Consider the following 13,487-nt stretch of genomic DNA (forward strand, 5'->3'; position numbering starts at 1 on the left):
AGGCAAGAGCTGCCCTTCGTATAGCTATCCGAAAAGCTAAAACGGAGGCCTGGGAGAATCTAATCTCCGAACTGGATCAAGACCCTTGGGGCTTGGCATACAAGATCGTGACCAAAAAACTTAGGCCACCAGCTCCATCAGTCACGGAGACACTGCATCCCAATTTTATACGCGGTGTAATTGATGTCTTGTTTCCTAGAGCTCCTATGGATACAGAGGTGAATAACTTGGTTTCTAGCCTGTCGCCTAACCGAAGCAGTGAAATGATTCCAACGATCGAAGAGGACGAATTCTTCCGGGCAGTGAAGAAATGTACAACGGGCAACACCGCACCGGGCCCCGACGGACTTCAGAAGAAAGTATGGGCCCTGGCATTACAAGTGATTGGGGGCGAACTTAAAGACTTAATTAACAACTGTTTACAAGAGGGCGTTTTCCCCAGTCAATGGAAGAGTGCGAAGTTGGTACTTTTGAAGAAGAAAAACAAGGAGGACGGATCTCCATCTTCTTACCGTCCAATATGTTTGCTGGACGAGGCCGGAAAACTCTTGGAAAGAGTTATCGTTAACCGCCTCGTCCAGCACTTGTCGGAAACGGGCCCGAATTTGAGTCATGCTCAGTTTGGCTTCCGAGAGGGACTCTCAACAATCGACGCAATAATGCGTGTGAGATCCCTCTCAGATGATGTAATTTCCCAGGGGGGGGGGTAGTTCTTGCTATATCAATAGACATATCCAATGCCTTTAACTCCCTCCCCTGGGAGGCTATCCGGAAATCGCTCCTACACTATGGAATACCGGAGTATCTGCGGATCATAGTAGGCAAATACTTCGAAAATAGAAGTATCTCGTACACAAATCGAGATGGGCGGCACATCACAAGACCGCTATACCGTGGAGTACCCCAAGGTTCTGTCTTGGGCCCTCTCCTTTGGAACTTGGGGTACAACGCGGTGTTAAATACGGCGCTCCCCCCCGGCTGTCACTTAGTCTGCTACGCGGACGACACTTTAATCTTAGCCGGAGAGAGCAATTGGACAGAAGCGCGCAATAGGGCCGAAATTGCTGCACAGGCCATCTTTAGAGCCATCGCAAGACTTGGTCTTAAAGCAGCGCCCGAAAAGACTGAGGCCATTTGGCTTTATGGCAAAGATAAAGCAATTGGCACTCCGCCACAGTGTACCGTGCGCGTGGACACGGTTGATATAGCCCCGGGAGCTACCGTCAAGTATTTAGGTCTACTTCTAGACGAACGGTGGACCTTCCACGAGCACTTTAAAATGATAGCGGAACGAGTAGCATCTTGTGCGACCGCTCTTAGAGGTATCCTTCCAAATCTGGGAGGACCTGGTGGAGCGGCAAGACGGCTATACATTAACACAGTAAGAGCCGTGGCAATGTATGGTGCGCCCGTATGGGCGGAGAATTTAGCGGCTGGCAGATGGGGCCGTAGTCTTTTTGAAAAGGCCTTCCATCCTGCCACTGTCAGGGCTTCACGGGCCTACCGAACGGTCTCACGGGCAGCAGCGGCGGTGTTAGCGGGCGTCCCGCCCTTAGACTTAACGGCTCTGGAACATCATCGTGTGTTTAATGGACTCCGGAGATACAAGCATCGCTTCAACACGCGACCAACTTTAGCGGTGAAAAATCGTCTTAGGCAAATACACCGCACTAAGACAATCAAAGCGTGGAGTACACGATTGCGCTCACAGCATGAGATAGAGGGTGGCAGAGTCATCGGCGCTGTAGAGCCAGTGTTAAATGATTGGCTGAAAAGAAGAAATAAAGGACTTTCCTTCCATGCGACACAAGTGCTGACGGGGCATGGCTGTTTTGCCTCGTACTTGTGCCGCATTGGCAAGGAAAGCTGTGAGAGATGTTACCACTGCGGGGCACAAAAGGATAATGCCCAACATACGTTGGAACACTGCCCCGCGTGGAATGATGAGCGAAATGCGCTCAAGATACAGTTGGGCACCAATTTGTCGATAGAAGCAATAGTGCCTAAGATCGTAGAGAGTGATGAGGCGTGGCAAGCGTTCCTTACATTTTGTAGTAGTGTCATGCGACAAAAGAAGGAGGCAGAAAGGGCAAGAAGAGGACAACCAACGACTGGAACATCGGCTGTACCCCATACCCTTCCTAATACAAGAAGAGCGGCCTGTAGGCCGTCTACAAACTCGGGCAGCCAGCCCGCAACAGGCGTCTGTCGTGCGCGCCGGGTTGGAGGTAGGGGACGGGCGCAAGCCTCCCCCCTCTTTCCTGGCCCAAACGGCAGCGCCTCCCAACCGGTGCGACGGAGTTCGCGTCTGAACTCCAGCGCCCCGAGATGATTGTAAGGCGGGGGACGAGTCTGCCCTCCCGCCGAGTTAATAACTTAGCGGGGAGGCGTCTCTCTCCCTCGCTCTTCGAGTAGGGCAAACTAGGAAATATTAAGAGGCTGGGGAGCCTCTCCTAGTCTTGCCCATCCGAGTATGTTGGTCGCAAGCTACAAGCGACTACTTAGAGAAGCCGGCCCGCCACACATATGCGGGCCCTGCCGCTCTAAGTCCAATGAGCGGCAGCGCGGGGGACCCACCGAAGTCATCGGGTGGGTCGGTGCCGGGGAGGTTGAGAAGTATACGCACGTGATTCCTCAACCTTCCCATCAGTCACGGCACCATATGCGGGCAAAAGTGGGGGTTTAGTCGGTAGTGGGCAGCCTCGCGGCATAAGACCTGAGCCCGACATACCCCTCTCCCTTCCCCAGGGGAGAGGGTATGTGTAAAGAGTGCATTCCCCCACTATAAAAAAAAAAAAAAAAAGCAGTTCGCCAAAGAGCGCGGTTTGTGTTAGAGGAAAGTCTTCTAAGGCTGAATGCTCGTACCCGCTCACAAGTGATACGGACGGGGAATTTTTTAAACTTCCTCGTGTCGTGTATATGAAGGTGGTTAAATCGGCAAAAGAGAGTCAGCAAGGCCCGAAAACTAAGCCTAAAGCCGGGCCAAAAAGTAAAACAAAACAGCCAGCGGATAAATCTGTTCCGTTGGTTTATATCAGACCAGTCGCAGGTTCTCCGCCACCCCAAAACGTAGCAGCAAAAGGAGAAGGTACTGCGATTACTACACCAACAGCGACGGAAGACGACGAACTTAGATTTTCGCGTTGGTCGTCAGATGTAAACATGGACGATATCAATGATCCAGAAGAGATAGTTTCCTCAGACGCCTCAATTAGAACGACGGCTTCGGGGGCAGCGAAACGTACTCGCAAAAATTATGATAGGCAATTAAAAGCCTCAAAGAAAACGATGTGGGAGGATGACTTGTCTACTTCAGAAGACGACGTTGCCTCTAAATATTTGCTAGATGAAACACCTCAAGCTAAACGAGGTCGCCCTATTACAACAGGAAAAGGTGTAGCTATTTTAGCGATTCAAGAAAAAAGTAGAGAGCTTGAATCCCTCAGAAAAAAAATTGAGGTTATGAAGAAAATAGCCGAGGGAGGTTATGACCCGGCTGAATTCAAGGGTAAGAAACGTTCGGTAATGGCAGAAAAGTTGGAAAAAGAGTCTGCTGATATGCCTATTCGAGCTCTAATTAAGGGTATCTTACGATCTACTAAGAAAATTGATGAAGTGGCGACAAAGTCGAAAAATTTAAAAGGCGGCTTTATCCGCTCTCTGAGGGAATCCGCCTTAAAGATTGAGGTTGGAATAGACGCTATGTCTAAAAAAGTGCTTCCAGGAAATGACGCTAACGACCAGGAAACCGCTCAACTTAGGTCTGAAATCCAAAGATTGGAGGAAGAGTTGCGACAAGCAAAGGATGCGGCTAAGATGCCTTATCCGCCAAATCCTCGTCTCTCTACATGCGAGAAAGACAGCCCGGTCTTTGAAGCTATGGAGATTGAGGCTATTGAAGGTCCCTCCGTAATCCTTCCACCCAGAAATGAGTGGCCAAAGGCGATAAGGCCTGCAATCCAGGGCCAACGAAAAACGCTGTCGGATGATGAGGACCGTGTGACTAGACAGAGGAGCAAGGATCCCCCCCGCTTCTCTTGTACTAAACAATCTGACAGAGACGTAGAAAGCATTATTGATGCAAAACTCTCAGTCTTCGCGAAAGTCATCAAAACACAGATGCAAGAAATGTTTGCATCCTTTAAAGAGCAGATAATGCCTCTTACTTCTTTCTCTAATGGAACTCAAATGAGTGCTCCTCTTGCACCTACCTCAAAAGATGGTAAGATGGGCCATTCGATGTCCAGAAAAGAAAATAGAGAAGCTAGTAAAACAAGAAGACGCGAGGCTAGTACTTAAAGTAAGAGAGATGCTAGTGCTTCTAGTAAACGAGAAGCTAGCCGATCCAGGAAATCAAAAAGTTCGAAGACTATTACTTCTTCTGTTAGTGTTTCCCCGCTAGTAAATGAACCTCAACACTCAAATAAGAAGGAACCCCAAATAGTTCAATCTGTAAATAGGTCAGATGCCAAGATAAGGGGCGGACTAAATACTCAACCCGTTGAAGTGCAATGGACCCAAGTCCTTGGTAGAAAGGCGGCTAGGCAAACAAAACAGGCAAATAAAACTGCCGCTCTAACCTTGCCCCCCGAATCTTCTACTAAAAAAGCTTCGGGAAATAAAAAAGATAGGAAGGAAAATAAAAAGGCTGCTCAGTCTAATCCCGCTTCTTCTTCTAATAAGAAAAGGAAAAGAAATAGAAGACGAGTTCCTAAATCCTCAGCGGTTGTCTTATCGTGCCCTAAGAAAGACATGCCGAAAATTTTAACTGAGGCTAAAGAAAAAATTAAGTTGTCAGACGTTGGAATTAAAGATAAAGTTAAAACCCGTTTTACGGCTACCGGGGCTTTATTATTCGAAGTCCCGGGAGAAAACAGTTCCCCCCAGGCAGACGCCTTTGCAAATCGCCTAAATGAACTCATAGGTGATAGGGAAGGAGTTCGCGTAAACCGCCCGATCAAAAGAGCGGAAATTAGAGTGCGCGGTTTAGAGCCTTCGATAACCGTGTCAGAAGTTGTGCGCGCAGTGACCAGTCAAGGAGAGTGTTTGGGTTCTGATATTCAGGCTGGTGAAATAAGAAGCTTCCCCGGAGGACTTGGAAGTCTCTGGATGAGAATCCCACTTGTAGCGGCCAAAAAAGCCACGGAAAAAGGCACACTTGACGTGGGCTGGACACGCGTAAAGATAAATCTTCTAGAGGCACGTCCCCTTCGCTGTTTTAAGTGTTTACAAAAGGGGCATGTGGCCGGGAGATGCCCTGAGACTGAAGGTAGATCCGGCAGATGCTATAGATGCGGAGAACAAAGGCACTTGGCTAAAGAATGCAGAGCTCCGCCAAAGTGTCCAATTTGTTCTGATCTGAATAGAAGGTCGAATCATGTACTTGGCAGCCAACAGTGTACAACGCAAACACGAAGAGGAAAGAGAGATGCTGCGGAAGGAGTTAACGTCAACCCTCCTCCTTTACCTCAGTGAATCAAAAGGCCAATTGTTAGTCAACAGGCAGACGAAAGGCACATGGAGATTGATCCCCCGGAGGAGGGGTTGGTAGGGTATATGTAAATGGCTTTACGCCTAATACAAGCTAACGTTGGGCGCTCTCGAGGCGCACAGGACCTGCTCCTGCAAACAATGGCGGAGCACGGTTTTACACTTGCGGTGGTAGCTGAGCCGAATTTCGTTCCACGAGATCATTCATGTTGGACTGGAGATGTCCTCGACTCGGTGGCCATTACGTGGAAATGGAAGCCTGGCGCTCTTTCATGTGCTCCTTTAAAACAGGGGCAACACTTTGTTGCAGCTAGATGGGGACGCATTACAGTCGTTGGTGTATATCTCCCACCTTCCGGCACTTTAGTTCAGTTTCAGGATTGGTTGGATGGTATGAGTGATTATGTTAGATGTTTACATAGATCACCTGTGTTAATTGCAGGTGATTTCAACGCCTGGAGCCAAAGCTGGGGTTCAATAAGTACAAACACCAGAGGCAATATGGTAGAAAGATGGGCCGTGAGCCTCGATCTGACCCTGTTAAACAGGGGAAATGTCTCTACATGTGTCCGTCCGCAGGGTGAGTCAATCATTGACTTAACATGGGCCTCTCCTGCGGCGGCACAAATGGTGTCGAAATGGAAGGTGTCTGAAAACCTAGAACATCTTTCTGACCATAGACACATTATAGTTCGTATAGACCCCCCCGGTATAATCTCTCGTCGCCCTAGAACAGAAGAGCGTAGATGGACAGTCCGTAAGCTGAATGAAGATACATTTCGAGCCTCCATTGCAGCTTCACTATTTACAAAAGAAAGTACGAACTCCACTGATAATAACAATCCGGAAAATCAGCTTCAGTGGATCATTGATGTCATCACACAAGCCTGTGATGCATCAATGCCGCGAATTAAACATAAATTTAGAAAGTCTATGTACTGGTGGTCGGACCATATTGCATCGTTACGTAGAGAAACCATCAGAGCAAATAGGAAAGTCACTCGTAGCCGTGACAACCAGGTTAAAAGGCTCGAAGCATTAGCTAAATATAAGGAAGCTAAAAAAGTTCTCCGGACTGCGATCCGGAAAGCTAAGGAAAAGTCTTGGTGTGAGCTAATACAAGATCTTGATGAAGACCCATGGGGCAGAGCTTATAAAATAGTTTGTAAAAAACTAAAGCCTATGGCCCCACCGATCTCGGAAATATTAGATCCCCGTTTTTTAGTGGAGGTAATTGATACTCTCTTTCCACTAGATAATCGCGAAAAGGATCGACACAGTCCAGAAGAACTTCAATCACTGTTGGACTGGAACGCGGACTGGAATATCAGCGAGGAGGAGTTCTTTGGTGCAATTAAAAAAGGCCTTAAAGGTAATACAGCCCCAGGCCCGGACGGTATCACAAAAAATATATGGAAACTCGCTATAAAAAATTTACATGGACAGTTATTGCAGCAATTTAACAGCTGTCTTCAGCATGGCTTCTTTCCGCTCTCATGGAAAAAAGCCAAACTAGTCCTCCTAAGAAAAAAGGGCAAGGCTGAGGATTCCCCCTCGGCATACCGCCCCATATGTTTGCTGGATGAGGCGGGGAAACTCTTCGAAAGAGTCCTTGTAAACCGCCTCGTCCAGCACCTGGGGAGCGAGAACTCTAATATAAGCCATGCACAATATGGTTTTAGAGCGGGAATGTCAACCGTTAACGCAATCATGAAGGTTAGAGAATTCTCCGAAAAATATACCTCACAGGGGGGAATTGTGTTGGCAACATCTATAGATGTGTCTAACGCATTTAATTCCTTACCATGGCAGAGTATTAGAGCGGCATTTGGTAGACATCGCGTCCCTAAATATCTTGTAAATATTTTGTGTAGTTATCTCTCTAATAGGTGGATCATGTATACCGATCACAATGGTGACAGGCGAGAAAGAAAATTACAGTGTGGCGTGCCCCAAGGTTCAATCCTTGGACCATGCTTATGGAATCTGGGATACGACATTGTGCTTGCTTCTGCGCTTCCCCCTCACAGTAGCATTGTTTGCTACGCAGACGACACATTAATACTGTCTGGGGGAAATGACTGGAAAGAGGCGCGAACGAGAGGTGAAATAGCTGCGGACTCGGTACTTAGTTCTATCTACAGGTTAGGACTACATGTGGCTCCAGAAAAAACGGAGGTAATTATGTTCTCAGGAAAGACTGGAGGCCCCCAACCCCCTCCGTCTACTATGGTCTCAATAGGCACGTCTAGGGTAACAATAGATCAACAACTTAAATATCTTGGTCTATTGTTAGACCATAAATGGTCCTTTGGACCTCATTTTTAAGGTATTGCACAGAAGGTTAGGGAGAAATCCCACTCCCTTAGAGGAATATTACCCAACCTAGGAAGTCCTGGTGGCGCTGCAAGGCGTTTATACGCAAATACAATCCGTTCTATTGCCTTGTACGCTGCGCCCGTATAGGCTAACGACTTAGCCATTAATAAGAAAGGTTAAAGAGAACTTGAGGTCGCGTTTCACTTAGTAGCAACTAGGACGGCTAGGCTATATAGAACAGTAGCTAGACCCGCGGCGGCTCTAATGGCATGTCTTCCGCCGAGAGACATCACAGCAGTAGAATTCCTCAACACTTATCAAAGCCTGCAATCCGTAAAGGCCAGAGGAATCATACCTTCCGCGAACCAAAAGTCTCGCATTAGGAAAAAACATAGGAAAATTACCATTGAGCAGTAAAAATTGAGGCTTGCCGCTCCATCAAATTACGGCCAACGCACATTATCTGCGATCCTTCCGGTTATCGAAGATTGGGTAGATCGTCGAGATTGGGGAGGAGTTCTGTCTTTTTGGACGTCACAAATGATTACCGGTCATGGTTGTTTTGCCGCCTATCTCCATAGAATAGGCAAGGAGACACAGACAATTTGTCATCATTGTGAAGATAACGCAATTGATCATGCCCAACATACTCTTGAAGTATGTTCTGCTTGGGCATTGGAAAGACAGGCACTTATTGATATTTTTGGTCCAGATTTATCTTTACCAAATATCTTTAAGTTAGCAGTGGACAACGAAGATGTATGGCTGGCTTTCGTGACATTTTGCAACGTGGTTATGCGTTGCAAAGAAGACAGCGAAAGAGAAAGAGAACGGCAACCTCTAACTGCCGTTAGTACAGTAAATAGAAGGCGTAACAGAGGTAATCCTCGGTATATTAATAATAATAACGGAGCTATACAAGCTACTTCGGCTCAAGCTCCAAGTATAAGAAGTCACACTTTGGTACCCATAGTACCAGCGAGCACTCGAGTCTTACGATCACAATCAAGACTCGCAACAAGAGGGCTCACAGGCCAGAAACAAAATGGGAGAAATACGGGACTCGCTACCCCATCCTCTCAATCGCCAGCCTGTGTAGACCACTCTTCGGTGTCCTTGTCCACACAAGGAGCAAGGGCCCATAGATGACAAATACGGGGAGAGTCATCAATTTCCCCCTCCCCCGCAGATCACTGACAATTAATCTAAAAGATGTCAACGTGAGACATGCTCCTCCAGCTCAAAGGAGTCTGAGCACCAGAGGCTGACCCATTGGCAAATAAGCCAAGATGTTTATATATTATATATGTGCGGAAAAGAGACAAGAAGTTATGCTTCTTGTTTTTCCTTGTCTCTCTTCATATTCAAACGCACTGGGTTAGAGCCCCGACGGGTTTTAGTGGGTAGTGGGCAGGCCTCGGATAGCGAGCCATAAGACCTGAGCCCCACATACCCCCCCCTAGTCAAACAGGGGGAGATGCGTAAAGGCATATCCCGTCGTAAAAAAAAAAAAAAAAAAAAAAAAAAGGGTACTCCCCTGGAGGCTGACGGGGCTCTGGCTTCGGGCGAAGTCCACACACCGGTGTGGAACTTCGGGCGGCGGATCGGAGGCAGTAGTAGGCTATAAGTCGTGGCGGAGGTAACGGCAAAGTACTCTTCGGAGTATGGCCGGGGGCTTTTAGTCCTTAAAACCGAAGCACGACTTGGCCGAAACTGTCTCTGCTGAAACTGCCACGCGGCGCTTAGAGCGCTGGCGGGGGAGCTTCACTCTCTTGCATCGGGTAGACTGGTGGCGGAGGGACTTATAGCTGCAAGCAGCTGTGAGTCCTAAAGCTATAAGTCTATACCCGTGACATTTTACCCTTCGGGGTAAATTGTCTTCGGGCACAGGTCGGCTGGGAGCTTCGGCGCCCTGGCAGCGTGACGGCTTCTGGCACGGCCTTGTCCGCTTAGGTAACTTGGCTCCCGTTTGCAGGGAGCCTCGGGTAGACGTAGGCATGACTCGGGAATCCCGGGTGCACCGAGTCAGCCATCGGGCGTTAGTTCTTCGGGTAGGAGGTTCCGCCACATAAGCCACGGCCATAGAGCGGAACCAGAGGGGGGTTCAAGTCTGCCCCTCGATAATCCGCAGACTTCGCGTCGCGTTCGGGTTCGTGTACTTATTCGCCTAGTGCCCAATGGCCAGAGCAAATTCAGGGAGTCGTGCCTGCTCCCTAAATCGCAGGCATCGTTCCTCGCGAGCGGAACACTGGCTGAAGGCCTTTGGCCCGAGGACTAAGACCGCTACAGGGGTCCCATCCTCACCCTGGATAAATAACGGAGGATGGCTAGGGATTAGTTACCCCTTGCATGAAAGGGTCCGGGTAGGAGGACGCATTAATGTCGCGCGGCGCCGGGCGGCCTTCGGGGAGTTAGGCTGGCAATGCGAGGCATCGAACCGTCCACTGTAGGGGTTATGTCTGCCCCTCAATAATTCCGCAGACATAGACTTCGGGTAGGTTGCATGTGATCTGACGGTCCGAGGACCTGAAGGTCACATGTGCAAACTGGGGTTCGCCTTCCCCCACGTATAAAAACACGGAGGCGGGACACGGGAAGGAGACATGTTCATGGCCGACTGTGATACGCCGCTTAGCGGGGGCATAAGTTCGGACATGAAAAGTCAAACAGAGGTTCCACTTACCCTCTGTATAATAAATCGGAAGTGGACGGGCCGGGGGTGGTTCGCACTTGGCGAAGCATCTCCGGGAATGGCGTGGCCATCAGTCCGGGGCGCGATGTCCGTGATCGTCGGGATTCAGCGATGTGGGTATCCCCTGGGGTCTCCCCCTCTCGCGCCCCCGAACGCACGCGGAGGGTGTCAGGCTTGTAAGGTTGGGCGGTATACCGTTCCCTTCCGAAAAGAGCCGTGACGAGAGTGGATACCGCGCCTTGGACTCTTGGTGTCCGTCTAGTGAGGGTCCACCTCCCCTCACTATAATCAATTCGGAGGCCGGTTATTAGTGGCCCGGCGTAGTTGGGGGGCACGGGATGTAGAGCCGCTGTAGTCTGGTGGCAACGAGTGTCTGGGTGCTTGCACCCAACCTCAATTTCCCTCTCGTTGTGCGCCACCTTGTCGTGGTGAGAGGGCTTAAGGGGTCGAATCAACGATCCGCTGGGGCAGTACCTGGAACTTAGTCCCGGGGAGGGCCCGGCGGGGAGGTTCGGTCCTACTAAGAGCGCACAGTACTTCCCTGGCATTGCACTTCGAGTACAGCATGTACTCGAGCCGTGGGAGGTACAAGACTTTCAGAAGCCGCGGTGAACAGTCCTTCTCAGGGCTGGGATCCGCGGTACGGGACTTGGCGTTCCCGAAGGTGTTCCCTGAGCCCGGCGACCACTTCGCCGAGAGGGTGGGTATTATTCCCCCCGAGGTGGTAAGGGATGGCGACCCGGAATTCAAACGCCCGGCCTGCCGGGGCCGTTAGGGGGATTTGTTCTTTTCCGGCGGGTGGTGGGGGGGGTTGGGGGGTGTTTTTCCTTTTCTTCCTTTCTCTTCCTTCTTTTCCCTTGTCCCGCTCAGTTAGAGCGGTGTGTACGGGTGTGGGGCCGCTCGAACGTTTTTCGAGGCAGGGTCTACACGCCGTGAGGTCGTGGAGTCGGCCAGGCCGGGGTCGTTAGGGTTGGTACCCCACCGGCCTAGGGGAGTAAACCTTAGACAAATCATCTTTATTACACACATGGATATGTCGACCAATAAGAATAAGGACTTACCGTCTCAGGGACTCCCAGAGACCGGCGCGAGGGGGATACTGTCCCAGTCTCCCTCCCGTCGTCATCGCACGATGGGCCACCTGCCGCCTGCACCGCAGGGGTGGCAGCAGAAGATACGCCTGCGAGCAGTATCAGCAAGGTCAAGCGACCGGGCAAGCCTGGCCCGGCCAGCTCGAAACGGGAAGGGGTCGAGAAACTCTCCCCTTATCAATCTCCCGTTCCAGGTCGACGTATATCGAGGGCGAGTTCAAGGGCGAACTTAAGAACAAACTCGCCAACTCCCTCGATTGCATCAACATCGGCGGACGTCCTATTTGACGCCGCCTATCTTTCAGGAGTGGATGAAGACTCCTCCATGGACATTTCTGCCGCCTCCTCAGTGGGGTCAAGGTCACGAAAGAGATGCCGTCCTCCAACAACTGGAGAGTACGTGGGATTGGCGCAGGCGAAATTGCGCCTCTTAGAAGTGGAGCAAGAAGTGGCTCACAAGGAAGAGGTCAGCAACATACTTGATCTTTCCTCTAAAATGACCGCCAAATTGCGAGAGACGTCTGACAATATGGTCGAGGAATATATGGCGGAATTCAGAGACGCACCACTAGAAGACCTGGCGGCCCGAGTATTAGAGAGCCAGGAGGAGGTGCTGAAGGTTGCCAGCGTCTCGAAAGGCTTGAAGGACACAATGACGAAAGCCCTGAAGGAAGCCGCGTGTATCACTCGAGCCAGTGCAACCATAATGGCTTTGAGGACTATCAAAGGAGCGGAAACTGACGCGGAGTCTCGATTCCTGACTTTATCCAAGGAATTGGACGACGCAAGGAAGGAGATACGGAATCTCCGGGAGGAGGTTCGTAACCTACGCAGCAGGGCAGCGGAGCTGCCAGTTAGGGACTCCTGTCCTATGCCACCACCACCTGGCAGACCGAACAGGAGATCCCCACCACCAGTGGAACCCCGGGAGACAGGAGTCTCCAAGGGGAGGACAAGGCCAGCGGATATAGGATCCAGACCATCCAGAGGAGGATCCTCGTCGATGGATGAGGCTGAGGAGGCCCTTATACAAAGGCTCGACGGCCTCTTTAATAAGTGGTTCGAAAGGAAGTTTGGGGGTTTACCACCTGGTCCCAAAACAGCAAGGGCCAATCAAGAGTCGACCTCTGTTCCCCTTTCCGCCGGGAAGTCGAAACCTCCCGACGGCGGTACTAAGAGGGCGCTTAAATCGGCCCCATCGTCCTCAAGGAGACAACAAAATGTCCTTACGAAGGACACAAGAAAGGCAGCTAAACCCCGCCCACCTACAAGTGCGGGGAACAGATCTTCTTCTAAGAAGAAAGGTAGTGGGACTGAAGACGAGTCCAGACGTCTTCCATTGGTTAAACCCGCCAATACAGCGGAAGTAAACAACTCGTCCACACTTACGTGGTCGAAGGTTGTCGGTCGCAAGGCAAAGTCGGCTAAACCCGCCCCTGTTCCATCCCAAAAGGGGGGGGTAATTCCAAAGGGTCACCTGGGAACAAGAAGGCCCAGAAAAGTGCTGTTCCGCAAAAGCGGAAGGTTTTCAAAAACGCTGCGGTTGTTGTGTCCTATGCCAAGGACAACTATACGGAGGTACTTAGGCACATCAAGACCCAGGTCAATTTGGACGACCTCGGAATTCCCGGCCTCAAATCGCGCCGTGCGTTAACCAGCGCAATTATCTACGAGGTACCGGCAGAAGATAGTGCGGCCAAGGCCGACGTTTTCGTGACCGCATTAAAGGCGGCCGTTGGAGATCAAGAGGGCGTAAAGGTCTCACGCCCCATCAAAATGGCGGAGCTCCGGGTAAGAGGTTTAGATGACTCTGCCTGCGATAGTGAGGTCACGGCGGCCATTGTTAAATTGACCGCTTGTGACCTCAATGATATTAGAGTTGGCACTTTCCGCCA

This window comes from Cardiocondyla obscurior, linkage group LG11 (genome assembly GCF_019399895.1).
Source record: "Cardiocondyla obscurior isolate alpha-2009 linkage group LG11, Cobs3.1, whole genome shotgun sequence".
Lineage (NCBI taxonomy): Eukaryota > Metazoa > Arthropoda > Insecta > Hymenoptera > Formicidae > Cardiocondyla > Cardiocondyla obscurior.